At 37.7% G+C, this 24832-nt stretch overlaps 1 protein-coding gene across 1 annotated transcript in view; it reads right to left on the bottom strand.

Annotated features, from left to right (window-relative positions):
- Window positions 1-24832, bottom strand: part of LOC136860514 (protogenin) — a 606373-nt gene that overhangs the window by 95573 nt on the left and 485968 nt on the right. The window lies entirely within an intron of this gene.

Below are 24832 nucleotides of genomic sequence, written 5' to 3'. Positions count from 1 at the left end.
GCAGACTAGCACAAGCAAGGAAGAGCTTTCTTAAGAAAAGAAATTTCCTCACTTCAAACATTGATATCGGAATTAGAAAGATGTTTTTGAAGACTTTTGTGTGGAGCGTGGCATTGTATGGAAGTGAAACATGGACGGTAACTAGCTCGGAAAGAAATAGAATAGAAGCTTTTGAAATGTGGTGTTACAGAAGAATGCTGAAGGTGAGATGGATAGACCGAATCACGAATGAAGAGATACTGAATCGAATTGGTGAGAGGAGATCGATTTGGCTAAATTTGACGAGAAGAAGAGATAGAATGATAGGACACATCTTAAGACACCCAGGACTTGTTCAGTTGGTTTTTGAAGGAAGTGTAGGTGGCAAGAACGGTAGGGGTAGACCAAGGTATGAATATGACAAACAGATTAGAGCAGATGTAGGATGCAACAGTTACGTAGAAATGAAAAGGTTAGCACAGGATAGGGTGGCATGGAGAGCTGCATCAAACCATGGACTGATGACTCAAACAACAACAACATGCCTTGTTCAAGAGCTCACAGTATTAAGCAGCATTGATTGTGCGTTGCTCATGCAAAAAAATAAATCAGCAAAATGCCTCACTGATCAAAAAAAAACAGTTGTAAAAACCTTGCCAGGTGACAGTCGAGTCTTGGCTTTCACTGGTGCTGCCTCCCCTTTCCTCTGCCACTCCTTACTGGCTTGTTTGGATTCAGGAGTGTAGTGGTGGACCCATGTTTCATTGCAGATGACGATCTGACTCAAAAATGCATCACCTTCTTCCGCAAACCTTGCTGTAAGCCTCTGACAGACCTCCAAACGTCTCAACTTCAGATTTTCAGTCAAAAGGTGAAGGACCCATCTTGAACACACTTTACGGAACTATAGGTCATTTGTGATAATTGCTTGACAGGCCCCCATAACTGATTCCAACTTGTTTTGCAATTTCTGATACTCTCGTCCGTCAATCGTCATCAATAATGTTTTTAACCACACAAATGTTTTCGTCTGTAATGCTGGTCCAAGGACGGCGATGGTGTTGCTGATTTTCCACATGTTCCTGTCCTTCCTTGAATTTTTTATGCCAGACAAGCACACACGTCCTTGACAATGTTTGATCACCGAACTGTGCAGTAGAGCTCTGGCAAATTTCCACTGCTGTAACTCCTTCACGAGTAAGAAATTTTATAATTATGCGTAGCACAGTAGAGGGGTGCACCTGTTAATCTGACATCATGAGCGTTACTGATGAAACGGTAGGAATATCTAATAGCACACCCCCCCCACTCTTAACGGACCTGCCTAATCATAGCAGAAGCGTAGGGCCAGTCCTACCAACTGTTGACATTCAGGAACAAATATCCCGTTTATATTTGATCGACCTTCGTATAACTGTTAATAGTTTTGTACTCATTGTTGTATGTATCGGTATCCTGCTCGAGTAACAGATCTAGTACTTTTTCAGCGCTGCTATCTCCATTCCTAGCCTTCAATGTGCAATTACAAGTTCCATCGTTTCACCTTTTTTTTCACGTCATGAGTTGTCGTACCAAGTTTTCTAGACAGACAACTCTGCACCCCTCGGAATGCAACTTCCGGAGATAGTCTATGAATTTATAACTCCAAGCTACTATTCTAGCATATTCCATTACAGTTTTTTCCCCTCAAAATACGGAAACAAAACTCAAGTGTAATTAACAGCAGTCGTGGAGTAGTTTTACATAAGGAAAATCACAAGCACTTTTGAAATGTTTTAACAGTTCCTGTACGGTTGGTGACTTAACTTTAGTGAAGAATGTACGTATATAACTCCCATCTCACCAAGCCACAGCAAAAATCAACAATTTTTTTTTTTTTAAACCCTATTATTACCACACTTTTTTTTTGAGTTGTATGACCCCTTTGTACGATTTTAGTAATAGTTTCCCTGTCGAGTTTCAAAATTTTAGCCGTCTCCGAAATATAACCCTTGCCTACGTTGTTCTTCATAACATGTTCATATGCATTACATACCAGCTGTTGACTTTGCTTACTTATAAGATTTAGTCCTCTTTCTTTTATTCATACTACTACTACTACTACTACTACTACTACTACTACTACTAATCCTAATCAGTTGAGTATCACTCGCAGGCATGAAATCAGTACTACTCAGTTGAGTATATCACTGCTACTTGTGCTTGGTTGAGGATCAATCAAGAATCAATCACTACTGATCAGGTGGTAGATACCCTATCTGTTGTTTTCCTAGCCTTTTCTTTTACTGAATACCAAAAGGATTATTTGCGTGCCTTGGAAGATTTAATTCAGGATCTTCTGGTGCATTAATATCCGGGTTTGATTCCTATGTCCACATTATTCCATGAACTGAAGTGAAAAAAGCAATACACTTCACAAATATTAATAATTATATGTATGTTGAGTGCTCTTTAATGAAGCAAATATTACAAGACTTTCAAACAACGAACAAAGCATAGGTGATCTGTCTTAGCTGAAAAATAGAATGATTATAATCAGCGTTGCATTGGCAACAGAGCTGTGAGGATTTCTGTTGGGGAATGAGAACTTCTGTTGCAAAGCCCACTACTATCATAAATCACCCCTGCTGGACAAGCGAGGGCTGAGAGATCAAACGTTTGCCGAACTGTTCGAGTGCCGGTGGGTATTCCTTAAATGTCTAAATTGTTAATAGCAAAAGACAGTTAAAACTGCCTAAGAGCGAATTTACAACATTTGGAGAACAGGCCACGATAGCTAGGATTTTGGGGACAATTCAAGCATATTCACGAGGATGGAAAATTGAAATTGAAACAAAGTTCCAGTATTTCATTCAGGCCATACAAAAGTAGCCAGTCAAGCCAAAGTATCCTGGCGACTGCAGAAAACTACCTAAAAGCATAAGACTCTCTCAGAAGTAGGTTTAGATGAGATGATTTATGGATTGCATATAATGTTGGGAAGCTTATAAGTCTTGCTGCTTTATACAACCTTGAGACCCAGTAGAGAGCTGTTTCCACTGGTCAAGTCTTGCCTCCTTGAGGGAGCTCTGTGTGACTGGGTGCAGAATCAATCAATAACCACTGATCTACATTTAGGGCTGTTGCCCAGGTAGCAGATTCCCCTATCAGTTGTTTATGTCTTTGGTAAGTTATTCCAATTCCTAATTTCTCTTCCTATAAACACATATTTTTCCCAATGTGTCCTCTTGAATTCCAATTTTATGTTCATATCTCTCTACAACAGAGCAAGTGCATATCCATGCTGATAAATGAGGAGTATTTCTTGTTTTCCTTTAAAGGGGAAGTGAAAGATGAAGAAAGAGTAACTATTGCCTAGGCTGGTTTTGGTTTGTCTCAAAAAAGAATATATAAGTTGCACTTTTTGTATTTAAAAAAAACACACATGAAAGCAAGGAGTGTCATTTTGCCCAAAAACTCTATTTAGATGACTAACATAAGAGACTAGTGGAGAAAAAAATGTTTTTTGTCTGTTGAAAAAAGGTCATAGAGCAACTAATTGCACAACAAAGTTAAGGTGCCATGTGTGTAGTAAAAGGTACAAAATAATTGTGTGTCCTAGGTTAGAAGTACAGTAATTAAGTTTACAATCAAGGATGATATGAAACCTAATGGCAGGAAGATAAAGAAAGAAAATGGAGTTGTAACTCTCAATATACAAGCAACAGGTGTCCCAAATGTTTTTGTTATGGACTTTTAGAGTTAGGCCAGAACACAATAGGAAGAGAAAAATAAATCATGTGTGCTGTAATAGATCATGGTTCACAGAGATATTACCTAATGGAAAGAACAGCAGAGGAAATTAAGTTTCTCTAAAAACAGAAAGGACAGAGCACAGGCTATTTGAAGAACTGTTGATCAGTGAATGACGACACGTTTATGAAATTTTCATTGCTAGGGATCATGATCTGAAGAGACAAAAAATTGCAGGTATTATGTCAGAAGCTAATCTGTGGAAAAATTCCATGATTACAATAAGGTCCATGGATGGACGAAATACAGGAAAGAAACAATTAGATTTCCAATTTTGGTGCAGACCCCTCCTGTAATAAAATTTCTCACTGGTGCTGATGCTGCAGATAGACCGTTCACTGGGAATACTGTCACTTTCTCCGTCCTAGGCCTAGGGATACTTAAATAACTACAGATCATCAAAATCCCCAGAATACCTGCATATTCCTAACATATGTTCTGAATTCAAAGTTATGATTAGGGGGCAGATGTTAATGACCTAAAGAATCACTGAATATGATCAATAAAATGTCCTTAAATTTATGGAAAAATGCTATAAAATAATTAAATAATGACTTTAAAATATATAGTTGAACTGAATTATGGTGACTGTGTAACAAATAGTTTTACATTAGTAATATATCCCTGTTCTGTTGCCTGCACAGCTCTTGTTTTTACAGAAATAATTATCTCCTGATTTTACTTGGAAGTGTATATACAGTACTGTAAATATAGATATAATGATTTGCTAAACGCCCTCAAGGAACCTGGGAACACTAGTTCTTCACACTTGTTATATCTTTCAGATGTATTTCTCGCTTAATGTGCTGCTATACAACAAACTTCCATTCCTCACTCACTTTAACACTGTACTATGTACAAAATAAAACATGCCCATCTGTTGTAAACATGTCTTTTCCATACCGGTATTCATTCTCTAGCTGAATTAAAAATATATCTGAGGTGGTTTCACTTTTGGCATTTATCATGTACAGAATTACTTGGGAGAATAATTCTATACTGAAGAGGAAAGTTATAAAACTGTTGTTTCCAATACCTTCTCCTTTACATTTGTTCTTGGCCTTGAGGTACAGGGGGTGAATGACTGGCTGTAGGGGTGGATGCGAAGGCTGGTTTGCTCCTTGTACTTGAGACACATTAGGAAACACTTTCTCTTAATTATCAGAGTTCTGTATCAATTAATCAATCAATCAATCAATCAATCAATCAATCAATCAATCAATCAATCAATCAATCAATCAATCAATCAAACCAAATCAACATTGATCATGCTGGAAATGGAAGACTCGCAAGTTTAAATCTTTTCCTTACCCTTTCTTAGTCACCAACATTTGCTGGTCAGTTTGCTTGGTCATGAAAGATATTTAGCAAATTTAACTGTATGTAAGGAAAACGTATACATTTTTACGTTGTCATTTGTGGACTTCTATCAGTATGACAATAAAGAATACATGCACAAAGAAGAAGACCTAAAAATTCTTCAAAATGATTATACATATTATATATATATATATTTGACCCAACAAAAAATGCCTTTCCCAAAACACCAAGATACGTCACTATCAAACAGTTCTGAAGCCAGTAGTTCTATATGCAGCCGAAACCCTGTCTCTAAATGCCGACAAAGGACTCCTTGAAGAACTGGAGAAAAAAAGAGCGCAAAATTGTGAGAGGAATCTTGGGACCAAGAAATGGAATCCATCAAAAGAGATCCAACGAGGAAGTCTACAGCAAAATAGAGATAATTACCGACCTTCTTGAAAGTTGAAACAATGGCTGATCATCTCAAATCAGCAAAAAATGCAAAATAAAACAGTGTTATTATCATTTAGTACTGAACAATGTCCTAATGCAAAGGGGAAAAAGACGGCATTTCAACATCATTTGCCCCCTAGTTATGATATAGTCTATTATGGATCTAACGCCCTTGCCATGGTGTATAATGCTTGAAGAATATACTGTATGTGTAATCCTGTACATACTAGCACTAGCACTATTTCAATTGCACCAAAAATCCTGTTGCAAGAAAGTTGGCCGCTGAAAGTGGGTTCGAACCATGTAATGAATAAGAACAGGAAAAACATATTTAACGAACAACCGGGCGAGTTGGCCGTGCGCGCAGAGGCGCGCGGCTGTGAGCTTGCATCCGGGAGATAGTAGGTTCGAATCCCACTATCGGCAGCCCTGAAAATGGTTTTCCGTGGTTTCCCATTTTCGAACCAGGCAAATGCTGGGGCTGTACCTTAATTAAGGCCACGGCCGCTTCCTTCCAACTCCTAGGCCTTTCCTATCCCATCGTCGCCATAAGACCTATCTGTGTCGGTGCGACGTAAAGCCCATAGCAAAAAAAAATTTAACGAACAGATGAAAGATTTTCCTGCTATTTGTCAAGAGAAGGTGTCTAGGTGACTGGCAAGCAGCGACTATGCTTCTTCCTGGAGCCTACATACATTTTGTAATGCTAATCAAGCAGTACACGCAGGTGCTCTAAGGTCCTTCTATGGATGGGAGATTAATGTCCAGTTGGTGTCTTAAAAATCCAGAGTAGCTCCCCTAAAGAAAACCACTATACAGTGGAACCTCTATTCTCCATTTTTGGAGAGACCACGAAAAAAAAAAAAAGAAAAAAAAAAAAACGTACAATACGGAAAATGGAAAATCCGGTAATGAATGACCGTCAACAATTTGGCTAAACATCACAAAAATAAAGTATGTATAATTATAATCTTATAAATACTCCTACACCAAACCAAAGTACAGCCCCAATGGGCCTCACGCTACCAAGCAACTGCTGTTCAGCCCGAAGGCCAGCAGATTACGAGGTGACACATGGTCAGCGTAACAAATCTCTCGGCTCTCTAGACCAAAACAATAGGTTAAATTGTACAAGATCCACCTTTTCAATACAAGATATGTTGTTGATTAAAATTACATCATTTATTAAATGGTACCGGTTTCAACATCCATGGACATCATCATCAGCCAAGTAGGGTCTTTATACAAAGATACACATTCAAGTTAAAACACATAAAATTGGCCCTCATAATTAAAATTATCTATAACCAAACCAAACCCTATGGCACTACAGCCCTTGAAGGGCCTTGGCCTACCAAGCGACTGCTGCTCAGCCCGAAGGCCTGCAGATTACGAGGTGTCGTGTGGTTCAGCACGACGATTCCTCTCGGCCGTTATTCTTGGCTTTCTAGACCAGAAAATTATCTATAACAAGTTAAAATATAAAGCATATTTATGCTAAATGTCCAGGTTTGAATATATAATTGGTACAAGACTGACAACTTGTTAGTCACTAATAAAATAAAAAACTGAAGTTGGGAAGCCTCAGAGAAATAAGTTCGAAGTCATTGACAGTTTAAATTTTTTTTTTAGATTTGGGTGCTCTGTACAGCATTGGCATCAACATATGTAGAGAAATGTAGGCTAAGTGCGATGCAGTAATGTTAAATACGTTGAAAGAAGTGGATGATGTTCCTCTGTGAGCGTAAAAACAATACTAAGTCAGTAGATAATACATATAAAAGCCATCTTCGTAAGTACGATGTTATGTCGTATTTATTTGGAGCGAGTGGATCTTGTGGCCGAACTGTATGTTGAAGAAGTTAAAATATTCTCGATCCAATGCAGGCCTTTTAGTATGAAAGATAAAAACAAGTTAACTCGGATAGTGGAAATGGGGCAAGAAAGTAAAGTTTTATAAAGAGACTCACCTTTTGGTTGACTGGTTGTATGTACTGCGGAGTTGAGTTTAAGAGGAACTGACAAGGGAGACGTGTGGACCGGCTGGGGAAGGGGAGAGGGAGGAGTGTTAGGTAGGAGGAGCGGGAGAGGCGATAAACGGGGCGGGATCAGCGGGTTTTAGAGGTAGGAGGGAATATTGAGTCAAAGAGTTACGTCCTATCTGAAAGACTGAGCTATTTTCTGGAATTTTGAACAAATTAAACACTGCAATGAGAACATCAAACAGGATTTCCGGTTTCTCAGAGATGTCATTTAAATTAAAGTTTAATTTAAAAATTGGTCTAAGTGAATGTAGCAACTTTCGGTAGTATCTAAGAGGGCCCTTGCTAAGCGTGTCAAGGATCTCAATATCCTGGTCTATTCCGTAAAATTTGTGCTTAGCGTTGTGAATATGATGGCCTACCGCGGAAAGAAATTTGGACGTTCTACACAATTCTAGCGTGATTAATAGCTCTAACCCTTTCTCAAAATCAGGTGTATACAGATTTCGATGCAATTACTGTATCAGCTCATATATTGGGCAAACTGGCCTTAGCATAAAAATTAGGTACACGGAACATACGAACGCAATTAGGTATAATAGATTTTTCGATCCATACATTACATCACAGCCTACACAGTTGTTATGGTTACACTACTGTCACACATTTTGTGACGCTAACTTTCATTAACACAAACTTCCATATGACTACCAGCCATAAAACATATTTAAGTCAAAGCAGGCAGGACTAGACAACTAGTCTTCCACGAAGGCATGCACGCATAATGGACGGGCGAGTTCCTTTGTCATTCGCGGAAGCTCATAATGGGTAGGACGAGTTCCTTCATCATTCACAGAAGAGTAAAGGGCGTGACAGGGTAACTCATCACCCACATTATGATGATGGGTATGACCAAATTACCTCGTTTTCACTCAAAATATATTCTTTGCTACAAATGTTTGTTTCTCAGTGGGAACTCCCTAGTTAAGAGGTTACAGGATATTTCAACAATGGGAGTATCATATTTAGACTGCATTGATAAAGTTAGTATCGGATTTAGACTGCAATGATAAAGTTATCTTGGTGATTCGAGGACCAGCAATAACTAAGGGATGAACTGACAAAAGGATTCTGTGCGGAGTATCTTGGACAGCCCTTGCAATTTGGCCCAAACATAAGAAGTCACCTTATCAAGAATCTAAAATAGGCGATGCAGTCATTGTTGGAAGAGAAAACAAACAAAGAACTGAATGGCCCCTTTGAAGAATTGTTGCAGTTGACCCTAGTAGAGACGGAGTGGTCAGAGTTGTGTGCATAAGACTTCCACTTGTGAGTTTCTCCAACCCATTCAACTGCAGGTGTGGACAACACTGCGTGACACTGCTGTCCCATTCCACTGCTGAGGCATATCTTCCTGTCGACAAGTACTGTCACTAGGAGTGAAGTAAGATTTGGGACTAACTGCTGCCATGATTTACAAACTTGTAATTGATTTTACCCTTTGTTTTGTTGGTTTGATGATAAATCAAAAAGTGGGAGTATGGTGTTCACAATTCTTTTGAAATATGTAATGTACTGTCAGGTTGATAACCTAGCCTGCCTGGTGACCGTGATCATTAAGGCATTGAAGTCTATATAGTCTGACACTGTGGTTAGCCAGATCAAGTCCTGATGGTTAAAAAAAAAAATCATCAGAATGTTGGCCGGCAGGGTAGGAGAGGGGGTGGTATATAATTTCTAATCCCGAGATCGCATGCCAAAAAAGCCTGGATTCAATTCCAAACCCTTCTACAGTGTTCATATGGAGTAATGTTGATGGTGTTGATTATTGTTTTAATAGGAAGTACAACTGGGCAACCATCCTCACATATGGAGCAAGGATATGATGCCATTAGAAGAGATTAATCCGCTGGATTGTGACGTTAAGACTCGAGCAGACCCCTTGGTGCTGTTCGACAGGAGTAGGTAATGTGCCAACACTGGGTTTCACGCTCTCCCTTCCTATTAGCATGTATCACCTCATTCATTTAATCACATTGACTCTACTGTTGAGGCTAACGTCAAGAAGGGCATCCAGCAGAAAACACTGTTACCCCATACAGAAATGGGACAAGGGTAGGATATACCGTATTTACTAGTGTATTAGACCCCCTCGCGTATTAAACCCCCCGCCGGCTTTTTGGGACAAAGAAAATGAAAAATAAATCTCGCATACAAGACCCCCCAGCGTAATTCGTCAGAGAAGCACAACGATTCTGCTTCAAAGCCTTACTACAGCTCCGATGACATCACGCAAATTTGTGAATAGTTTCATCTATACGACCCGCTCAAAGAAAACACATCAAAGTCATGTGGTGCATCTGTGTTTCGTAGTTAAGAAATGTCACCTCCATAGCATAGGCCTACTGCAGCTCTGATGACGTACAAATAGGTGAATAGTTTCGTGTCCGACATACACAATTAAAGCATGCACCAGTCTTGTTATATGTCTGGTTTTTGTAGTTAAGAATGTTCGCCCGTGTAACGGTTAGCACAGTTAGCTGCCGTTCTCAGGGACCTGAGTTCGATTCCAGGTACCGTATTGACAGAGATTTAATAATGACAGGAAAGTTGATATGTGGTAAAAATGGTTCATGCAGCTCCCCTCCATTGGGGGCTGCACCACCTCAGAATGAGGAAACGAGTTTACTTCAAAGAAATATTCACGGTTGTTACTATCAATATAGCTGGGGAGATCATTAAGAAAGTGACCGTTTAATATTTCGTAACTTGGGCCAATATAGCCTATGTAATCTTTGGAGCGAAGTAGGTTTAAAACGCGATAAAAACAATGCAATCATGACGATTGTTTTACTCGCCAACGTACCTAAATAACAACAATAACAACAACAAAAACAACAACAACGGCATTGATTTTACGTCCCCACTAACTACTTTTATGATTTTCGGAGACTTCGAACAAAAAATATTATGCTTTAATTCAAAAAATATATGGAGGCAACGAGTGCGAAATTAAACGTTATGATAATGAAGTGCATTACCACCACACCTGTAGATATCCATAAATGCGACAAGTTTTCCTGTTATTTATTTTTATTCTTTCCGCCGTGGAACTTTGACACTAGCCGGGCACTTAGTAGCATACATAACCTAAACAATGTGGTCTCGCTTATCTGACAGCTGCTTAGGTAAATCCTGATGTGATAAATGCACAGATCAAGCATGATATACAGTATACTTACAGTAGAAATAAAGATCTGGCTTTCAATAGCTGCAATTATTCAAAGAGTGCTTCCAGTAACTATGTACTACATTCGGAAGTACAACTCATAACATAAGCTAGTTATTAGCTGGTGGATTGGCACGCTTTTTTACAGCACGGCTTTATTCAGAAGAGGTGGCTTCTACTACACATACACCAACTAGAAATAACAGAGACCATTTCCAGAAACCATTTCCGAATAGATTCTCACTGTTTGGACTCTATAGTTGGGAACAAAACTATTTTTTAAGTTGCAAAAAGACAGGATCTCGAATACTAGTGATTGCTGTGAAGATGGTCATTTGGAATGACGACACACCAGTAGCAGGGAAGTTAGCGGCACAAGACGGCGATAATTCAAATGAAAGCAATAATCAGGTTTACTGTGTGGTAGGCCTACTGCTTAACTGACAGACACAAATGACTGCCATTACGTTATTTTGTATTAATATTGCATAATACGATACCCTTATCCCTTTGCTCTATGGGGTCGTGTATGAAGCGAGACAAATTTTCATAGCGAGTTTTTTAGACCACATGTCCTTCCTGACATCAACCTCATCAGAGGAGTTAATGAGATGAAATGAATGACTTGATACAAGAGTAACTAAAACTGACAAAATTTTAGGTTATCGCATATTGGACCCCGCCCCCTACTTTTCTTGGCTGAAAATGTGGGGGGGAAAAGGGGGTCTAATACGCGAGTTTATATGGTACATACGTTGCCATGTTGGTAACTTGACATTTCAATGCTTATTCTCTGATTTACTCACTCACTGTATTGTGTTGTTGACAGTGGCAACCATGTGCAACAATTAAATGGTAATTATTGGGTCGATGCATAAGTTTGTGCAGTATTCTTTTGGGTTGGCAACAATGCGGCGTGAAGGGACTGCTTATTGTTATTCCATTGTTTTAACTGAGTTTGGAGTTTGTGTGTTGTGAAACACAGATTTTCTTGATTGTGAACGTATTATTCGCGTATATTTCAGACAAACTGATATGCAATGTCAAGTTGAGAAAAGCGAGCATTTCCGACACATTTTACTCTTCTAAGTTTAACCGAGGATCCACTGCAGCAGGAGCTGCGAGAACAATTTATGAAGTGTACGGGAATGAAGCAATTGCTGAAAGAACAGCACGAAAATGGTTTTCCCGCTTTTGAGCAGTACAGTTTGACTTATCTGATGATCCACATTCTGAAAGACCTTCAGATTTTGATGAAAATTGCTTGAATGAGTTGCTTCATGAGAATCCTCATCAAACAACGCGAGAAATGGCGCAATTTTTTTTAATGTGATCAGTCAACTATTGTATGCCATTTGCATTCGATGGGTAAGGTACAGAAATTGGGTATTATTTTCTATTATTAGGCTATCACTCATTAACGAGTACGATTATCTTCAAACGTAAATTCAAATCACCGGGCGAGTTGGCCGTGCGCGTAGAGGCGCGCAGCTGTTAGCTTGCATCCGGGAGATAGTAGGTTCGAATCCCACTATCGGCAGCCCTGAAGATGGTTTTCCGTGGTTTCCCATTTTCACACCAGGCAAATGCTGGGGCTGTACCTTAATTAAGACCACGGCCGCTTCCTTCCAACTCCTAGGCCTTTCCCATTCCATCGTCGCCATAAGACCTATCTGTGTCGGTGCGACGTAAAGCCCCTAGCAAAAAAAAAAAAAAAAAAAAAAAAAAAAAAAATTCAAATCACACAAGTTCTTTGATGGCTGTATAATCCAATTCTGAAACCAAAGACTCTTCCACAATGTTGGCACATGGTGTCTTGGGTAGCCACTGGTCCTTGAGGGCTGATACTTCTGCTATTCATAATACGTTCTTTCCTAGCATTGCGTTTACAATTTATTAAAATTCGTATCCACCTTATTCAATACCAAAAATGTTGTTAAGATGAAATTACAACATGTATATTTATTTTATCAGGACTAGTTATGACGCTTTATATTGCGTCATCATCGGCTGATATACACTGGAAACATTGGCAAACATATATAAGTTTATCTACGTCACACACATTATAAAAACTATGATAAAGATTTAAAAACCATATTATAATTATACTATTTCCGAGTCCATATTGTCCAAGACTTGCAATTATTAAACTTTGGATTGCTAAAATCTGATGCAGTTTGGTTTAAATAATCATTAAAATTAAACAAAACTAATAATAAAATCACGATCTTCTTAAAAACATTCAACTTGTTTGACGTTTTCTAAAAAATGTTTTTGTAGAAACACATTAAAACCATTCAATAAAGTCCTCAGGCTATTGCCATGTAGTGAACATAATGTCGCAGAATAAGGTTAAACAATCTTCTTAAATGACATTGACACTGTTTGACACTTCAAAATCTTTTAAATTTAATTTTTAATTTAATTTTAATTTTAATGATTATTTAAACCAAATTGCATCAGATTTTAGCAATCCAAAGTTTAATAATTGCAAGTCTTAGACAATATGGACTCGGAAATAGTATAATTATAATATGGTTTTTAAATCTTTATCATAGTTTTTATAATGTGTGTGACGTAGATAAACTTATATATGTTTGCCAACGTTTCCAGTGTATATCAGCCGATGATGACGCAATATAAAGCGTCAAAACTAGTCCTGATAAAATAAATATACATGTTGTAATTTCATCTTAACAACATTTTTGGTATTGAATAAGGTGGATACGAATTTTAATAAATTGTAATCTTGGTTCAATACGGACGAATAATGAAATTTATATACTTAACTAGCATTGCGTTTGTTGGCCAAGAGTTTCCTCCATTGTAGTTCAAAGGATAAATGTCCCTGGTGGACGACACGACACCATTCTGGATGAGTGGATGCCACAACTTCCCAATTTCAGGGTCAGTCTTTATAACATTTTTGTCGCCCAACCTGTTTTCTCTGTCCATCCTTCAACTGACAGTACACGATTAGTCTTGGAAGACGTGACTCAGGCATGACCCGTCCATCGAAGCTGGTATTTTATTATGAGAGCCTCAATGCTGGTTCACAATTAAAATATCAAGGAAGGTTCAACCTTTTCAATACAAAACGTGTTGCATAAGATGTTCAGAACATAATATTTATCAAATAGTTAGAACCGGTTTCGACGCTCATTGTGTCATCATCAGCTACAAAAATCACAAATGGGCAAAGTACATGTCATAAAAATTGCATTAATAACTCTTGCATGGCTGAATATAAATGGTAGACTGCTTTTTCTTAAAAGCTAGAAGAACTTGAGTAAAATATGATGATGTGATGTGACACATAAAAACATAGTAGTTTGATGGGTAAGTGTTGTGCATAAAATTGAACTGATGCTTTGAACATAAAAGTCTGAATATGATGATAAAACGATGTGGTAAAAACAAAGTAGTAAAATTGTCCACTCTTCTGTTGTTCAATTCAGGCACATAAGTCCAGGTCCGATGTTATATAGCAATACCAACAAAAAGATTTTGTCGAGGCCGGGACATCTGATGTTGGGCGATTGAATAAGGTTGATCTTCGAATTAGTCTCAGCTCAACAGGGTGGTGAGTCTTTAAAGAAAGGAAAGAAAAACTAAGTTAGTGAAATGGAAGTCTAAATGGAGTCGCGGCCAAGGATGATAGGATATGAGACTCACCTTGTTTAGCGTGCTGAGTGTGTGGTGTAAGAAGAGTTGTGGACAAGTGAGATGGGTGTGACTGAGTAGCGAAGTTAGAGTGAGAGGGGTGGAAAGGGGGGAGGGGAGGGGAAGTGGAGAGGAGAGGGGTAGGGAGGCGGAGTTTAAGGCGGGTCAGGAGGGCGGAGTGGCAGTGGTGTGGGACGTAAAAGAGTACTGTGGAGAGCGTGAAAGATCGATTTTCCTCCCGTGGTTTTTATACCTGTAAAGACTTCTATTAGGAAGTCGAAAAGAATGTTGGATTTTTCTGAGATTTCGTTAAGATTTAAGTTACGGTTAAAAAATTGGTCTAGGTGAATAAAACAGTTCTCCGTAATGTCGAGTAAAGGGCCTTTATTTATGTTTTTGAGAATTTCTAGGTCTTGTTCTATGGTAGTAAAATTATGCTTTAAGTCATGTATATGTTGGCCTATTGCGGAAAATCTATTATATCTGATGGCATTAACGTGCTCTAAGTATCTAACTTTGAAGCTGCGCCCGGTCTGTCCGATGTATGAGGTAAAACAGTTATTGCATTGAAAACGGTAAACGCCTGACATTGCGTAAATGTCAGACCTGTTAACTGATTTGGAATTGTGAACTATATCTATGTTTCTATTGCTGGTTCTGTAAGAAATTTTAATATTATGTTTCTTGAAAATATTCGTTACAGTGTGTATGTTTTCATTAAAGGTGAAGGTGGCGAATAGGGCAGGGTTATGTCTTTCTTTGGTTAATGTTGTCTTTAGTCTATGTTTACATTTGTTAATGATGCGTTCTATGAATGAGGTGTTATAACCGTTAAATTTAGCAATGGCACGAATGGTGTTCAATTCCTTCTTTAGGTTTTCCTTGGATAACGGTATTTTTAGTGCATGGTCTACCATACTATAGTAAGTGGCGCATTTATGTGCGTGTGGATGTGTAGAGTCATTTCTGATAGTAGTCGCTGTTTGGGTTGGTTTTCTGTAGATATTGTATTCTAAAGAAGAAGGATGTCATTTAATTGTAAGGTCTAAAAAATTGATCGAGTAATTGGACTCGGATTCTAATGTGAATTTTATATTAGAATCAATCTTGTTTAAGTTATTAAGAGTGGTAGCTGCATTAACCGTTCTGTCATCTAGAATAACCAGAGTATCATCATCATACCTAGACCAGAACACCATTCGTGCCATTGCTAAATTTAACGGTTATAACACCTCATTCATAGAACGCATCATTAACAAATGTAAACATAGACTGAAGACAACATTAACCAAAGAAAGACATAACCCTGCCCTATTCGCCACCTTCACCTTTAACGAAAACATACACAGTGTAACGAATATTTTCAAGAAACATAATATTAAAATTTCTTACAGAACCAGCAATAGAAACATAGATATAGTTCACAATTCCAAATCAGTTAACAGGTCTGACATTTACGCAATGTCAGGCGTTTACCGTTTTCAATGCAATAACTGTTTTTCCTCATACATCGGACAGACCGGGCGCAGCTTCAAAGTTAGATACTTAGAACACGTTAATGCCATCAGATATAATAGATTTTCCGCAATAGGCCAACATATACATGACTTAAAGCATAATTTTACTACCATAGAACAAGACCTAGAAATTCTCAAAAACATAAATAAAGGCCCTTTACTCGACATTACGGAGAACTGTTTTATTCACCTAGACCAATTTTTTAACCGTAACTTAAATCTTAACGAAATCTCAGAAAAATCCAACATTCTTTTCGACTTCCTAATAGAAGTCTTTACAGGTATAAAAACCACGGGAGGAAAATCGATCTTTCACGCTCTCCACAGTACTCTTTTACGTCCCACACCACTGCCACTCCGCCCTCCTGACCCGCCTAAACTACGCCTCCCTACCCCTCTCCTCTCCACTTCCCCTCCTCTCCCCCCTTTCCACCCCTCTCACTCTAACTTCGCTACTCAGTCACACCCATCTCACTTGTCCACAACTCTTCTTACACCACACACTCAGCACGCTAAACAAGGTGAGTCTCATATCCTATCATCCTTGGCCGCGACTCCATTTAGACTTCCATTTCACTAAGTTTTTCTTTCCTTTCTTTAAAGACTCACCACCCTGTTGAGCTGAGACTAATTCGAAGATCAACCTTATTCAATCGCCCAACATCAGGTGTCCCGGCCTCGACAAAATCTTTTTGTTGGTATTGCTATATAACATCGGACCTGGACTTATGTGCCTGAATTGAACAACAGAAGAGTGGACAATTTTACTACTTTGTTTTTACCACATCGTTTTATCATCATATTCAGACTTTTATGTTCAAAGCATCAGTTCAATTTTATGCACAACACTTACCCATCAAACTACTATGTTTTTATGTCACATCACATCATCATATTTTACTCAAGTTCTTCTAGCTTTTAAGAAAAAGCAGTCTACCATTTGTATTCAGCCATGCAAGAGTTATTAATGCAATTTTTATGACATGTACTTTGCCCATTTGCGATTTTTGTAGCTGATGATGACGCAATGAGCGTCGAAACCGGTTCTAACTATTTAATAAATATTATGTTCTGAACATCTTATGCAACACGTTTTGTATTGAAAAGGTTGAACCTTCCTTGATATTTTAATTGTGAATCTCAGTTCAATACGGGAAAATGAAGTTTTTAACTTATAATCAATGCTGGTTGTATTAGCTTCCTCCAAAATGTTTACGTTAGTGCGTCTGTCTTGCCATTTTATTCCTAGGATTCTCCTAATGCAGCGTAGATATTATTTTTCCATGAATAGTAAGTGCCTTCTGTATGAAACCCAAGTTTCACAACCATAGAGTAGAGCTGGGAAAACAACGACTTGGTATACATACAGCTTAGTTTGGGTGCTGATGTTAGGGTTGTCAAACACCCTAATTCGCATACGACCATTGACAGGCTGCACTAATACATTTGAGACGATATTGAATTTCGGCATCAACGAATGAATAGTTCTCTATCTGTCCTGTATACAATTTCTACCCCCTTGAATTTGCTGAAAGGTGACTGCCCAGATAGAGAACGTGTTCAATATTTTTTAAGCTAGTTCCATTAACCATGGTAGGAGGAGCAGCAGCGTCACAGTTTGGTGCAGGTTGATATAAAATTTGCATTTTACTGGCGTTTATGTCTAGATCAATGCTCCTAAATGCCTCGCTAAATGCATCCAGGGTATGCTGAAGATCATCTTCAGAGTTTGCCAATATAACATTATCGTCGGCATACTGAAGTTCAAGAATAAAAGTAGTAGATACCTTAGTGTTTGCTCGCAGACTGCTAAGACTGAATATTTCTCCATCTGTCCTGTATACAATTTCTACCCCCTTTGGAATTTTGTCTTTGACCAAATGAAGTATGACACCAACATATATGGAAAACAGTGTGGGGGCAATCACACAGCCCTGTTTTACACCTGTTATGATCTTAAATGGTTCTCCAGGTCCACTGCTTTTAAGGACTGCACCATTTATATCATCGTGCAGTAATCAAAGAATCTGTATAAATTTTGGAGGGCAACCAATTATGGATAGGATCCTCCGAAGAGTTTCTCGACTGACTGAATCGAAGGCCTTAATAATATCTATGAATGCCATATATAGAGGCTGACCTTGTTCTCTTGATTTTTCCTGCAACTGCCTGGCACAGAAGGTCATATCAGTTGTGCTTCGATTGGGTCTAAAGCTACACTGAGTTTCAGGCAACACTGCTTCGGCCAGTGGTTTCAGGCAGTTGGTCAGTATTCTGGCGAGAATTTTGCCAACAGCAGAAAGCAATGATATCCTTCAATAGTTGCTACATGCACCCTATCACTCTTTCTTAAATATGGTTACTATCAGGGCATCCCTTACATCACCACGTATGGTTCCAGTTTGCCATATCTTGTCAATGAGCTTGTGTACGTGGTAAACTAGTGATGTGTTCCCTTCCTTGAAGAGCTCAGCAGGAATTCCATCCATGCCTGGTGCCTTATTATTCTTGAGTTGACTGATGGCAATTTTCATTTCTAATAGACTGGGAGCTTTGTCAAGGTGGTCTTGTATAGAGCTCTGAGGAATATGGAAAGATGTTATCGGTTTTTGTGTCCCTGTTCAGTAGTTCTTCAAAATGTTCTTTCCAGCGGCAGTTGATGGACTTTGTGTCTCTAGGAAGTTCAGTATCATCTTTCGATTTTATGGAATTTATTCCATGGTGAGATGGACCATATACAGTTTTAGTTGCATTGAAGAAAGCATGGGTGTTGTTTGTGTCACCTAGATGCTGCATTTCACGGAATTTAGATATCCACCATTTGTTTTTCATGATGCGAGTTTTCCTCTGGACTTCATCTTTTGCATTTTGATACATTTACCTTTTGAAGGTAGATTTACGGTTATTTTGCCAGACATTGAATGCTTTCCTTTTCGTTTCTATGAAAGACTGAATTTCTAGGTCATTCTCATCAAACAAATCTGCATGTTTCTTTTTAGCGAAACCAGCCGATTCTTCACAGGCTGAGAGCACTGCTGACTTGAACGTTTCCCAAGGGTCTTTGACATTCTCTGGATAATTCTCCGGCAGCTTTTCATCAAGGAGTTGGTGTAATTTCGATTTAATGCTATCATCTTTGAGACGTTCCGTGTTCACCCTACATCTCTGCTTCCTGTGTTTCTGATAAACTTGCAGAGCCATAACAGATCATATCAGTCTGTGGTCAGTCCAGCAGTCATCAGCACTTATCAAAGCCTTTGTGATGAATACTTCACGTTTGTCTCAAGCACGCACAATCACGTAATCGATCATATGCCAGTGTTTTTATCTGGGGTGTTCCCATGAAGTATAAGGATACCACATGTGCTAAGTGACAGTAATAAAAATCGACGAATAAACATCTGTTCGTCACTGCTTGCCCGGCACCGGTTGGCTTGTGACAGGCACGAAGCATTCCTTTCGAACACTGTTAACAGATAGTTTCATATTTACAACCTCTTTGGGTGGAATTTCACAGAAATAAATGAGTGCAGTCTTCCGACGATGTGTTTGAGCACCATTTCTGCAGTGTTTGTAAACAAACCTTCATGGGTTCTGCTCTGCTATTCTATTTCATTTTATTTCATTTCATACTCTTCTGTTCAGTGAAACTTATTTACTTCTGTGTATTTGATTAATTATACGCATTTTTAGTACAGTGTGTGTCTAAATATAGCATCTTCATTACAAAAATTTGTTGGAAGATGAAAGTGACGGATCTGACTTCGAGGTTATTGACAATGAACTGATAGATTCAGATCTGGAACGTTTATCAGCTATCTTTTCGCATCAAATATCGGAAAGCGAAAGTGATGACGAACCTCCCATAAAGCAACCTACCATAGCAACGTGGTCTAAGGTCACGCCTCCAAATTATTGCATGCCAATACATTTTCAAGAATATAATTCTCAGAGTGATGAAACTTTTGCTAGTACATTACAGATACATTATTGACAATCTGTATATATCATTTTGTTTGTGACATGTTCCAATTTAGTGTACATATGATCAAAAGTTTATTATTATTATTATTATTATTATTATTATTATTATTATTATTTTGAATTTAAGAATTACACTTTTTGAGCAGACTAGTGTATTAGCTTTATGCAGATATATAAAACTTCATAGATTTATTTCATATCTTGCGGATATTTTGCATTATATTTAAACAAGTAAAAGCTGCCTAATACAGCTGCCACCACAAGATTTAATATTGCCAAAAGAATCCACGAGAACTTACCACAACTAGGGACAGACTTTGCAGATGAAAAACCATCATCAATTCGGTACTTGACTTTACATCCCCATCTGAAAGAATTTCAGTACTTACTGTAAAATCGAGCAACAAAGCTTACTCCTTGTTCAACGCCCATGCTCCCACAAACAATGACAAGAAGAAAACCCAAAGAAAGTTGAAGCCTTCTGGGAACTCTTAGAAGAATCCACTAGAAAGATTCCAAAACATCATGTGAAAATTTTAGTAGGCGATTTTAATACACAGATTGGCAGAGAGAGAAACCACAAATGGATTGTAGGTTATCACTCAGCACATCAGAGGATGAATAAGAATGGAGAACGCCTTATAGACTTTTGTAAAACTTTTTACTTTGAAACTCGTGTCTACTTATTTTGTGAGACCTCCACACAAAAGGAAAACGTGGAAATCACCAAACCCATTATTAGGGGAATTCCAGATTGAACACGCTGCAGTCTCCAGAAAAAAATATGTGTGAGATCAAAACTGTTTGAGTACAGAAGGGAGTTGTTGACTCAGACCACTATCACAAATTAAAATGAGATTCCAACCCAACCGATCCAGACCTAAACACAACAGATCTCTAAGAGTTGACCCACAATGCCTTAAACAGAACATCAGCACCCTCTTACAAGACATACGAGATCACGATCCCAAAGGCTGGCCAGACCTACGTAAAACACTTCAAACATAAGCCCTGAAGTTCAGACAGCCTCCGAGGAAACGAAAACACAGATGGTGGAACAAGACCTATGATAAAGCCATTGATGATTGGATGGAAGTGTGAAATCAGTGGAATGGACAACAAACAACTGAAAAATGGGAGGCCTTCTTACAGGTGTAGAAAATTACATCAAAAATAATCCACCGGGAGAAACGAGCATATGACAAAAACCAGACTCAAAGAAATCGAGCAACAATTCCAATTTTAAACAAACAAAACCACTGGAAATTTCTATCCAATTTTAAACAAACAAAACCACTAGAAATTTCTACAAGACCTTAAGTGAGAATTTATCCAGTTATCCATCACCATCTTTATGTTTCCATCAAGCAAATGGAACATTAGAAACGAACACTAGAGAGAACCGCACAATTCTAGCCGACTACTTCCAAGCTCCTCAACTGTGATCCTCCCAAAGAAAGACTGAACTTCGAAAAGCCCATGCCGAACCCTGATTCACAACCTCTGACAATACAGGAAACAGAAGAAATAATCTGATCGCGTATAAATAATAAACCCCTGAAGAGGATGGTATCACTGCAGAAATGTTGAAACTAGGCTCGTAAGCAGAATTTAAGCTATTTTTTCTTGCTATTTGCTTTACGTTGCACCGACACATATGTATTATGGCGACGATGGGATGGGAAAGGCCTAGCAATGGGAAGGAAGCGGCCGTGGCCTTAATTAAGGTACAGCCCCATCATTTGCCTGGTGTGAAAATGGGAAACCACGGAAAACCATCTTCAGGGCTGCCGACAGTGGGGTTCGAACCTACTATCTCCCGATTACTGGATACTGGCCGCACTTAAGCGACTGCAGCTATCGAGCTAGGTAAATTTATGCTATCTTAGTAGAAATCTGGGAAACTGAAACGAACCCGTACGATTGGAAGTGCGCATTAATACACCCATTGCACAAGTAAGGCGACAAGGCAGGTCCAAAAAACTATGGAGGCATATCCCTACTACCGATCATATACAGAATCCTTTCTAAAGCTCTCTCAAACCATTTAAAGAAACAGACAGATCACCTGATTGGCAAGTACCAAGCAGGTTTCAGGAAAGGTCGATAATGTGCAGAACAAATATGGAATTTGAAGACGATATGAAGCATCTGCTGAGGTACCAGGATGACTGTTACTTTTATGGACTTTAAGAAGGTGTATGATTCTGTGGACAGACAGACCATTTTTGATACTCTAGAGGAACTCACAGTGGACAGGAAGACCAGAGAACTAATCCGGCAAACACTCACAAATACGACTTCTAAAGTGAAATTCCTTGGGGAAATTTCTGAGCCTTTTGAAATATGTACGGTGTTTGTCAAGGTGACACCATCTCCCCTATTCTGTTTAACTTAGTTCCAAACAAAGTTGTTAGAGAATGGGAAAGGGAAGTCAAAGGTGCGAGCATCGGAAATTTGGGAAGCAAAGTCAAGTTGAAACATTTAGCCTCTGCTGATGATCTAGCAATCATTACTAATGTCCAGAAATGAAACCAGATATGCCATACAGAGATTACACAATATAGCATTACAGGGAGGCCTCCAGACATCATATGAAAAACCCAGTGCATGGAAAATCTATATCAACATAGAAAAAATACTCCACTAGAAATAGAAAACGGCACAATTTTACAGGTGTCCTCCTTCAAATATCTTGGAGAAATCATACTATCATCGGGACTAGACAGCAGGGCCAACATAGAAAGTGCCACTAAACTCCACAAGGCATACAGACTAACGTGGAATTACTACAACAAGAGTGTCACATCGCGTAAAACGACATTACAAGACAGTTGTTTTGCCGGAAGCTTTATACGCCTCCAAAACCATATCCCTTGAAGGTCACTCAAAATAACAAACTGAAAAGCAAGAAAGGAAAATTATCCAGAAAATTTATGGCCCCACGAGAGAAAATGGAATGTGGATTAAGAGGAGAACAGCGGACCTCTACTCATTAACTGACAGCTTCACTGATGCCGTACGCAAGAGACACTTGAAAATCTATGCCCATATGTATAGAATGGACAGCGACAGATTCACCAAAAGAACTAACTAACTAACTAACTAACTAACTAACTAACTAACTAACTAACTAACTAACTAACTAACTAACTAACTAACTAACTAACTAACTAACTAACTAACTAACTAACTAACTAACTAACTAACTAACTAACTAACTAACTAACTAACTAACTAACTAACTAACTAACTAACTAACTAACTAACTAACTAACTAACTAACTAACTAACTAACTAACTAACTAACTAACTAACTAACTAACTAACTAACTAACTAACTAACTAACTAACTAACTAACTAACTAACTAACTAACTAACTAACTAACTAACTAACTAACTAACTAACTAACTAACTAACTAACTAACTAACTAACTAACTAACTAACTAACTAACTAACTAACTAACTAACTAACTAACTAACTAACTAACTAACTAACTAACTAACTAACTAACTAACTAACTAACTAACTAACTAACTAACTAACTAACTAACTAACTAACTAACTAACTAACTAACTAACTAACTAACTAACTAACTAACTAACTAACTAACTAACTAACTAACTAACTAACTAACTAACTAACTAACTAACTAACTAACTAACTAACTAACTAACTAACTAACTAACTAACTAACTAACTAACTAACTAACTAACTAACTAACTAACTAACTAACTAACTAACTAACTAACTAACTAACTAACTAACTAACTAACTAACTAACTAACTAACTAACTAACTAACTAACTAACTAACTAACTAACTAACTAACTAACTAACTAACTAACTAACTAACTAACTAACTAACTAACTAACTAACTAACTAACTAACTAACTAACTAACTAACTAACTAACTAACTAACTAACTAACTAACTAACTAACTAACTAACTAACTAACTAACTAACTAACTAACTAACTAACTAACTAACTAACTAACTAACTAACTAACTAACTAACTAACTAACTAACTAACTAACTAACTAACTAACTAACTAACTAACTAACTAACTAACTAACTAACTAACTAACTAACTAACTAACTAACTAACTAACTAACTAACTAACTAACTAACTAACTAACTAACTAACTAACTAACTAACTAACTAACTAACTAACTAACTAACTAACTAACTAACTAACTAACTAACTAACTAACTAACTAACTAACTAACTAACTAACTAACTAACTAACTAACTAACTAACTAACTAACTAACTAACTAACTAACTAACTAACTAACTAACTAACTAACTAACTAACTAACTAACTAACTAACTAACTAACTAACTAACTAACTAACTAACTAACTAACTAACTAACTAACTAACTAACTAACTAACTAACTAACTAACTAACTAACTAACTAACTAACTAACTAACTAACTAACTAACTAACTAACTAACTAACTAACTAACTAACTAACTAACTAACTAACTAACTAACTAACTAACTAACTAACTAACTAACTAACTAACTAACTAACTAACTAACTAACTAACTAACTAACTAACTAACTAACTAACTAACTAACTAACTAACTAACTAACTAACTAACTAACTAACTAACTAACTAACTAACTAACTAACTAACTAACTAACTAACTAACTAACTAACTAACTAACTAACTAACTAACTAACTAACTAACTAACTAACTAACTAACTAACTAACTAACTAACTAACTAACTAACTAACTAACTAACTAACTAACTAACTAACTAACTAACTAACTAACAATGGCAGAAGTAAGGAGGACATAAAATGCAGACTAGCACAAGTAAGGAAGAGCTTTCTTAAGAAAAGAAATTTGCTCACTTCAAACATTGATATAGGAATTAGGAAGATCTTTTTGAAGAC

The sequence above is a fragment of the Anabrus simplex genome, chromosome 1 (assembly GCF_040414725.1).
Source record: "Anabrus simplex isolate iqAnaSimp1 chromosome 1, ASM4041472v1, whole genome shotgun sequence".
Classification (NCBI taxonomy): Eukaryota; Metazoa; Arthropoda; class Insecta; order Orthoptera; family Tettigoniidae; genus Anabrus; species Anabrus simplex.
The sequence above is the reverse complement of the archived record's forward strand: the minus strand, read 5'-3'. Positions and strand labels throughout refer to the sequence as shown.